Raw genomic sequence first — 9039 nt, 5'->3', positions numbered from 1 at the left:
CTGACAGAAAGGAGAAGGGAAGTCTTACTCCACAGAAAGTAACTATGTGTCCTTCACAGTTAGTAAACGATCGGCCCTGGCGGGAGAGACAGTACAGGAAGAGGAAATCCCAGCGATTGTCAGCTGTGGCCTCCACACAAGGCCCACGGGTCAGGGCGACCATCCCTTGACCCAATGGCCATAAGCTCTCTGTGGCGGGGAGGGAAGGAAACATCCCAGAGTCGCCTGAGCTATGAGGGATCTTGTGCCACAGCCTCCCGAAGTGGCCTCGTGAGGGCTGCTTCGGAATCTGTGTCTTCTCCTGTCTCTGCCCCTCCCATGCTCATGCACTGTCTCTCTGTCTCTCAATAATAAATAAACATAAAAAACGTAAGGAAAATCTACAAATGGGGAATGAGGTCCACTCTTTAAACTTGTTCACAAACAAATGTAAAAAATTGATTTCCGTAAGAACAGTAAGACCTTTATTAGAGTTGCACTACATTATTTCCAGGGTCTCGCGTCTTCCTCCTGGGTGCACACCCAGCACTCTGCCCGGCGGTGGGAGCCCAGTGCTTCCTGATTGGTCTTCTGAGAGTTGTGGTGCCAGGGAGCTCAGGGTGGGCGTGGGGCAGGGGTGGGGGGAGGACTGGCCCAGGTCCCCCCCCGCCCAGGCTTGCCACGGCCTCAGCTCCCAGGTTCTGCGGGTCACTCCAGGCAAGCTGCCCAGGCCCCCAGGACTAGGCTCTGATAGAGCCAACGCACTGAGGACACCCACGATGCCTAGCTGTAGTAGGTGGAAGAGCACACTAATATTCAAGCAGATAAGCAGAAGTTAGGAGTCATCATAGATCATTGAAGTCTGAGCGCGCCACAGCCTTGTTACATACGAAGTCGGCCATTCTCCACCATTGTTCACATTCCAGTCAAAGAGCCTCCCGTGGCGCCGTCGCCGAGGGGCTGGGGCAGGTCAGCATGTCACGGACCGACGACCAGCTGCATCTTCTTTGGCTGCATAGAGGACAGAGAGGAAGTGACCCAGAAGTCTGCAGGGAGAGTCTCTGCTGACCCAGCAGCTAAGTCACAAATGTCCTTGGGTCTACACTGTTTTCTCCAAGAAGGTGCCTTCCTAAAGTTTTGTCATCCTCCAGAAATCAAGACTGATTGGAAATTAAAAAACAAAAGAGTATACCAAAGTTACCAGCCCTTTAAAATGACCTCGCTCTGCAATTTTGTTTACAGGTATTTACCCACATTCCTGACAGCCATCAGGCAGGGCCCCCTGCACAGAAGGCAGCCCCAGGGGCTAAAGGGAGACAGGGCCACACTTGTGCCAGGACCCTGACCGGGCACAAGTCAGCAGAGTCCTGGGCTGCCTGGGCCTGCTCCACTGTCTATGTGAAATCACCTTCCTGCCATAGAAGATACTACCTTTTCGCTTTCCAAATAGTCTTTAAGCTGCAGACTGTGCCACACACTGGGACAGTCCCACAGCACCCTTTCCCTTGCCCTGTTCTCCTCACAAGCATGTGTTCATTCTTATGGCAATTACGACAGTCTTAAGTAGTGGTGTGGGAGTAAATCAGTCCTGGTTTTGTAGAAGGAGAATGCAACGTTTTGTGTCTTTTCAAATAAATAACTGAAACATTCCTCCAGAGCACAGGGCCCTGGATTGCAGTGAGATATCCGGCTACCCCCAAAACACAACTTACAGGCTCTATTCCCAGGCTGCAGCCAACGTGTTATGTCAAAAACATTTCTGAAGACTATCCGTGTCAAATAGCAAAAATGAAAGAAACCAAACTCCTCATCTCTGTGAAACTATTGGCTTCTCAATAGCTAATTGGTTTATTTATTTTTTTATAGTTTTCTTTTTTCATTTTTGAAAGAGACAGAAACAGCAAGAGTGGAGCAGGGGCAGAGAGAGAGGGGGAGAGAGAATCCTAAGCAAACTCCCCACTGTCAGCACTGCGCCCAACGCGAGGCTCAAATTCACCAAGTGTGAGAACACGGCCTGTGCCGAAACCAAGACTCACATGCCTCACTGACTGAGCCACCCAGTCGCCCCTGTTTTTAGAGTTTGAGAGACAGAGAGAGAGAACAAGTGTGTATGAGGAGAAAGGGGCAGAGAGAAAGGAGGATGACGACGCAAAGCAGGCTCCACGCAGAAAGCAGCCAACCCACACTTTTTGTTACCTCTGAACTTACAAAAATACACATTTCGGGGAGCGGTGGGGTGGGAGAACCAGAAGGCACTACCACAAATATTAGTGTTTTCATTACAGAAAATATAAGGATGTGAAAGAAAACACATCAGCAACATCTAAGGGACAGAATTTTCCCAGCATGGTTCTAGGAGCAAAAGGTCTACTTTCAGTATCAAATTGCATACAGCCAGGTGGCAACTATCCAAGTTAGTGTAAAACACTTTTATACACTTCAAACATAGGGACATTCAAATCAGACCACTGTTAAACAGTTTCTACAAATTTCCATTCCCAGGGAACCAAAAGCCTGAGGGTTCCTACGGAATTGTGAGCAGTAACAGAAATAACGGCAATTCACCTGAACTACAACTGACAGCGTGCCGGTCATGATCCTTATTATGGTTCTGAGAAGGAGACTACATTGAGGCAGACGGAAAGAAACCAACGGACATGTCCGGGGGCTGAAGCGGAAACGGCCTCTACGGGGAGGGGCTCTGTGGGCCCAGTGTGGACTTGAGGCACCCCACTCCAGACCTCGCAGGCTCTCAGGGCATTGAAGAGTGGCCACACGCCTTGCCTAATGTCCGGTGTATCACAGAGCCCACTGACTTCAGCCCTGGCTCAAGGCCCCGTCCCGTCGTCCCACCATCCCCAATGTGCCCCCTTGGCCCACCTCCTGCTCCACCCCGCTAGCCTGCAAACCACCTCTTCTGTTGAAAAGAGCTCACTTTTATTTATCAGTTGTCAGATCACTGGGATATGGTTTCAACCTGCCTCCTTCACCCACTTAACTCAGCTCTGGGACACGGTCAACCCACGTGTGACATGATCTGCAGTGGAAAGTCCCAGAGAGATATGCCCGCACCACTCCTCTGGGCCCCCATCCCGGGCATCACAGCGCCTCAGCTGCTTGGTAGCAAATGAAACCCACTGCTGTTACTCGTTGTCAGAATCGAGACCAGTTGAAAATAAGATGTACTGATTAGACTGCAAAGGTCAGAGTCTATTTAAGAGAAACTCAAACACTACAGGGGAAGGAAACACAGGGGCAGCCTAGTGAGTGCGCCAGAGAGGTCACCAGCATGAAGGACAGGTTCTGAATGCTGGTGACCAGGTCCTCACAGGGGCTGCAGTTACACATAATGTGATGCAGCTTCTGTGTTGCAAGTATCTCGTGGATATTTAGATGCAGACACTCCTGAAAGCCATGTGACGGAGGTGCTCCCACTGTTCCGAGTTACAGGTGAGAAAACGGAAGCACAGGAATGCTAATATGGACTTTCCCCAGAGCCCCAAACCCAACTGTGCAGGAGCCAGGCTCAGACTCAAGTGCTCTGGGGCCACACCCTCACGTGAGCCACAACATATCCTCCCTGCACAACTTCTCAAGGTACACTGGGAATCCATGCGAGACCCTTCAAGATTTCATACGTGCTCTACGTCCTCCAGGACCCACAGTTTCAGAGGAGCCTCAGGTTCAGCGTGGAGGACATAATACTGCTTGGCAGCTATAGACTATATTGAGCAAACAAACAGCTACTGCTTTCAAAACAGGTACAGCTGAAAAGTGCTCAGCAAGGTGACAAGAAACACAATGCTTATTTTTTAAAGTTTTTGGTGTTTTTCAGCTTGTCTGCCCAATTTTCTGAGTCCCAGGGCACCTTGGGAGGGTTTTCAATTCAGTGGCTCCAATTCAGTGGCTGTGGGGAAGCAGAGTGATGAAATGGGAGGTGGGGGGTGTCAACGGCCACGGGAGGTCTCCCGACACGGGGAGGGGTCTGCAGGCAGAGACACCACGGATCTAGAGGAATGAGGCCAGTAAGACCACCCACACGCTGCAAACACGCAGGGGACACCAACCTGGTCATGCAGGCTCGTCGCTGGCGTGGCTGGGGTGGACCTTTTGTTTTCTAGCGAGCAACCAGCGGATGGATTTTGTGATGCCCTTCTTCTTGGGGGCGTTGATCAGTGACTCCTCGTTATTCCTAGTGTTGCTGAGGTTGCTCAAGGGGCCATCCTGAGAGGCTGTGGATCTGGGGGACGCACAGGAGAGCATCTTCCACGTGTGCTCGTCACACGACACACCGCCCCACGTGATTAGAAGCACAATCCCCCAGCTTCTAGGGAGGGCTGCGCCCTGGGAGCTGACACTGTCTCCCTCCCAAGTATATCTGGAGTCCAAGCACCTTGGGTGGAGAACGCTCAGCACCCCTCCCTGGCCGTGACCCGGGAGCACGGAGGACATGCACACCTGAGCCACCCCAGGACGTGGTGCGAGTAACAGAGAGGCTGCTGAAGCTGCCTGGTGGGGGTGGGGGGAAGAGAGCATGGCTCCTGACAACCCCACAGGGCACAGTGCAGCCCAGGAGAGGAGCCCTAGGGAGCATGTCACCCAGGATCCACCGGGAGGAAAAGGCAGGTCTCAGGACTGCTGGTGTGTAGGATCTGAGCAAACGAGGTTGCCCTACAGCCACCAGCATCACAAGACTCTGGTCTTTCCCACCTGCCTTTTGCCCTGCTGGCCACACCCAGGGCACCCAGGCAGGTATCCCAAGAACACCGTGCACGTAAACTCAGTTCATTGGCCTTTCTTTGGAATCGCTGTTCCGACCCTTTCTCCCCCATGGAGAGATCAAAGGGTTCTCAGAGCTGAAAACCAGCCCACAGGCATATCTCCTACGATGCCTGTGCCCCTTACTTTGTGGCGTCCCTGATGTCCTCGTGGCTGGCCTTGGGCAGTGCCCCTTGCTGCAGCCTGTCCAAGCTCAGGGACCTCTGGGAAGAAGGAGCTGATGGTTCCCATCGTGTCCTTGCCACACTATCTTGTGACTCTTCCTCCAAAGGCAGCAACTGTGGGGTGGAGAGGAGATTGACATCAGTTCACCGTGCACCCAGACAGAGGAGCACACGACCCTGAAATGACAGCCAGCAACTCATTTGAAAAGCTATGAGCTGTGCTTTGTGCAGCGTCCAAAACGACTTCCTAGGATCGGCCTAACGCCAGGGAAAGGGTGGTTTCGCGTCCGGGCAGGGGGCCCACTGAGACCCCCAGCCCATCTGCACCGAGGGGTGTACCCTCCCCAGGACCTCCAACCACCAGGAGCCCGGCCACAGAAGGTAGAGGCGGAGACCCAGACCATGTCACCATACACCACGGCCAGCTGAGAAGGAAGGTGCTTGTTTCCTGACACCATTCAGGGCAAACCCTGGTGAGCACGGAGCCCTCCCATGCACGATTGTGCAAAGCTCTTTGTTTGGGGGAAATGGAGCGAGCTTGTGGCCTAATCCACTGTCACTTCTGGTAGCGATGCAAGGCTGGAATCTACAGGGACGTGTGTAAAATGACAAGGCACCCAACCCCCTGACCCCACACTCGGGTCTGACTTCTGCTTCTCGGGGACATTTCGGTTGAGGTTACAAACTGACGGACTCATCGGCAGCTTACAGACAGTCTGCTCGACACGGTGGAGACACAGTGTCCCTTGGCTGCCGTCACGACAAATGAACCCCTTCTGACTCCATTTTTCCTTCTGTCACAGGTTGTGGGTCTGTGGCTATGTGGCTGTGGGCCCTGGAAAGGACCGTGGGGCCACGGACCCGCCAGCGTTATGACCCTTGACAGGTCCTGGTGGTGAGGCAGGGCCGGATCTCATGAGACACACGTGTAGGACGGGCGAGACAGGCACAGCCAACTGGGTTTGTACCAGGACCTCCGAAGCTGCATGGGGCTCGGGACACCCATGGCGGTCAGCACCAAGTGGAGCTGAGCTCAGGGAAGACACAAGCATAACCAACAATTACAGACACCTGCCTCCTCTCCTGATTTCCATGACAATCATCAGACAACAAAAGGCTACCTTAACAGGCTACAAATTATCCACAGAAATCCAAACAGGGTTTGCTTGCTACTTGCTTCACGCAAGTAGATTTCATACCCAGGTGGAAGCAAGTATATGGAGAAAACAAACGCCAAAACGGAACAGGACAGGCAGCCACACTAGCGACCAGGCTATGAGGTGAGCAGAGACGGAGGGTTCCGGGAGCACACCCTCCCCTGTGTCGCAGCGCAGTCCACACACAGGCCCCCGCCCAGCACTGGGTCCTGCCAGACTTGTGCCTATGGGCCAATTCAGTCTCAGCCAAAACGGGAGACTCCTGCAAAGCTGGGAAGTGCAATGCCCGTGCTGGCCCTGTCCGCATGGACCTGACTCCCACTGCACATACACCTAGACTTCATCCCCCAAAACCTCCAAAGAGCCCTCCAAGTAGCCATCAGTGAGCTGGGGGAGCAGGCCGTCCTGCCTGGGTGTTCATCACACGACCCTCTGTTCCTTGAGAAAGGCTTGCCACAGAGGAAAAGGCAGCACGAGCCATCAGAACGCAGGGCGTGCCCTGTGCCCCGTCGCCGATGTGAGCTCCTGATCTCTGAGGACCGTGCACCGATGGGCAGTGTGTGGGCACCCCAAGGGCCATGATTCTTTCTCTGTCCTCACTTACCAGGAAGGCAAGGCAGGAGAAAAAGACGGTGATTAATACACCCCGGTCACAAAACCACCAGTGACCGAACTGGCACTTGAACGCGAGAATTCAACTGAACGGACACACCATCTCTGCAGTGGAGGGGCTCCCCCAGCTGCCGCCCAGCTCTGTATCAGAGGCACGGCCCTGTCAGCACATTGCTGGGAAGGTCTGGGATGGGGGTACGATCCAGGAAGCAAGGCATCCCAGTTATGATGCGGACTCTCTGGTCGAGGGTTCCGACCCGAGGCACGGCGCTTCCCCTGAGAATGGGCACACCCACATCATTGTCCCCTGGACACAGGAGGTGTCCTGTCCCAGTGAGGGGCACTGTAAATGGGAGAAGGGTGCCCGAGCAAAGGTGGGGTATGTGGCAGAGTGGTTTCTTGGCCAGTGTTTGCCCTGCAAAGTGTCCTCATGCACAGGACCCGGGCTCTCGGGCTCTGGTTGCACATCTGGAAATGGGCTAACCACACAAGCTGTGGCTCGCGAGGATGTCTGTGAGGGCCAGGTAACAGGATCCTAAACCACTGCACACACCAGGTGGCGAACCCGAAGAGCTCATTGAATGCTACCGGCTACGGCTGTCAAAAGCGGTTATCCCGAAGTCGAAACTCTATGGCTCTGCTTCAGTAATTTCTCTTCCTAGAAACTTCTATGTCTCATGGAACTAAGTACGCAGCGCAGCGAGCAAGACACAAACGAGAGACAACGGCGAGCTCTGGTGGCCGTCGCAGGTACCGTGGAAACCGGCCGCCACGCTCGAGTCCCCAGTGGCTCCTGTACTTCCCCGCACACGCCAGCCGCTCGTCCTTACCCAGCTGTGGTGCTCACTGTGAAGAGACGGGCACTCTCCCCCACACCACAGACAAACACGGCTAGGTTACACTACGAAACCCTTTCGCTTCCTCCGATGCTTCCTTACATCACTAGGCTGACAGAGGCATGCAAAGAAAGGAAGAGAAATCAGATTTACTGCACACTAGGAAGTTAAAATTTCCAAGACAAAACGAGCAAACATATTTTAAAGAGAACAACAGGATGGATATAATTGAGAGAAGATTTAGAAACAACCACGACTGGAAGCAGAACTTTGTGCCACCACACATGTAAACGTGTGTTTACCAGAGACGCTACCAATTATCACTCAGGGACGTAAAACTCCATTACAACATACACAACTCATTAAAACATGGCATCCTGCCGAACAAAGACATCTAACAGGTGCCTATTCTAAACTTTCCTGTAACTGTTCTCCTTGTTGAAAACCAAGTTACACCTTTACAGTATCACCCTAGGGGATGCCGAAGTTCCCGCAACACCTTGTATAACACCAAACAAACCCACTCTGTTAATGCCCTGCTGGACGTGAATGTGAAATCCTGACCTAGAATTTGAGTGACAACCTCTCACAAATCACTGTGCTGGTTACAGGAGGGTGCCCTGGGCAGGTACGTGATAAAAACGGGCTTAGGGGCAGGTGACAGCTTCACTTGTAGGAGTCCTGAGTTTCAGTGTAGAAGGCAGTACTTGTGCTCAGTAAGCCCATGAGATTTGGAGTCCTGAACACGAGCGTCGGCTCCGCAAAGCGTGCTGTCTGTATCGAGCTTCCGTTCAGCTATGCTCAGTGCCTTATGTCTTTTGAAGAAACACTTCGTTTACAGATTATTACCTAGATCAAACCCGTATCCACCTGTACTATACAGTGATACGCTAACGACAATTTATCACTATTGGGGCAAAACCCGACTATCTACTGACAAATGAAGATACAGGAGAAACAACACGAGCCAGCCACGACTGACCACAGACGCTCCAGGGCAAAACAGCAAACTGACAAAACACAAACCACAGAACTTTTACCCTGTGTCTCCTTCCAGCTAGCACTGCGTCTCTGCTCCCAACCAGAGTTCAAGTCCTCCAGAAAGCTGCACCTACTGTGTCTACACAGACTCTGGAACTCTGGCGAGTGGGCTTTAGCGCAAGGGCTCCTGGACCAGACCACCGTGCTCCTCGGCCTCCACCTTGCCTGGCCCCACCCAGCACGACCAGGCCACTGCTCTCCCTTTCCCTGAGCACCTGGCTCACTGAGCTCCTTCCACCTTGTCGTGACCGCTTGGTCTCTGCCAGTTCTGTGTCTCTCTCCACTGCCACACTGGGCAGTGCCCAGAGAGCCACCCTTGGACTCTGGGGCTATCCACAGGTGCCCACCTAGGGACTTGTCAATCATCTGTCAAACAGAAATAGATTACTAACACACATATCGCCTTTACTTCCCTTTCGCTGCTGGTCTCTTCTCACTACACTGTGCACACATAGGGGTGCAGGCCTCTCC

This window comes from Neofelis nebulosa, chromosome 13, assembly GCF_028018385.1.
Source record: "Neofelis nebulosa isolate mNeoNeb1 chromosome 13, mNeoNeb1.pri, whole genome shotgun sequence".
Taxonomy (NCBI): Eukaryota; Metazoa; Chordata; class Mammalia; order Carnivora; family Felidae; genus Neofelis; species Neofelis nebulosa.
The sequence above is the reverse complement of the archived record's forward strand: the minus strand, read 5'-3'. Positions refer to the sequence as shown.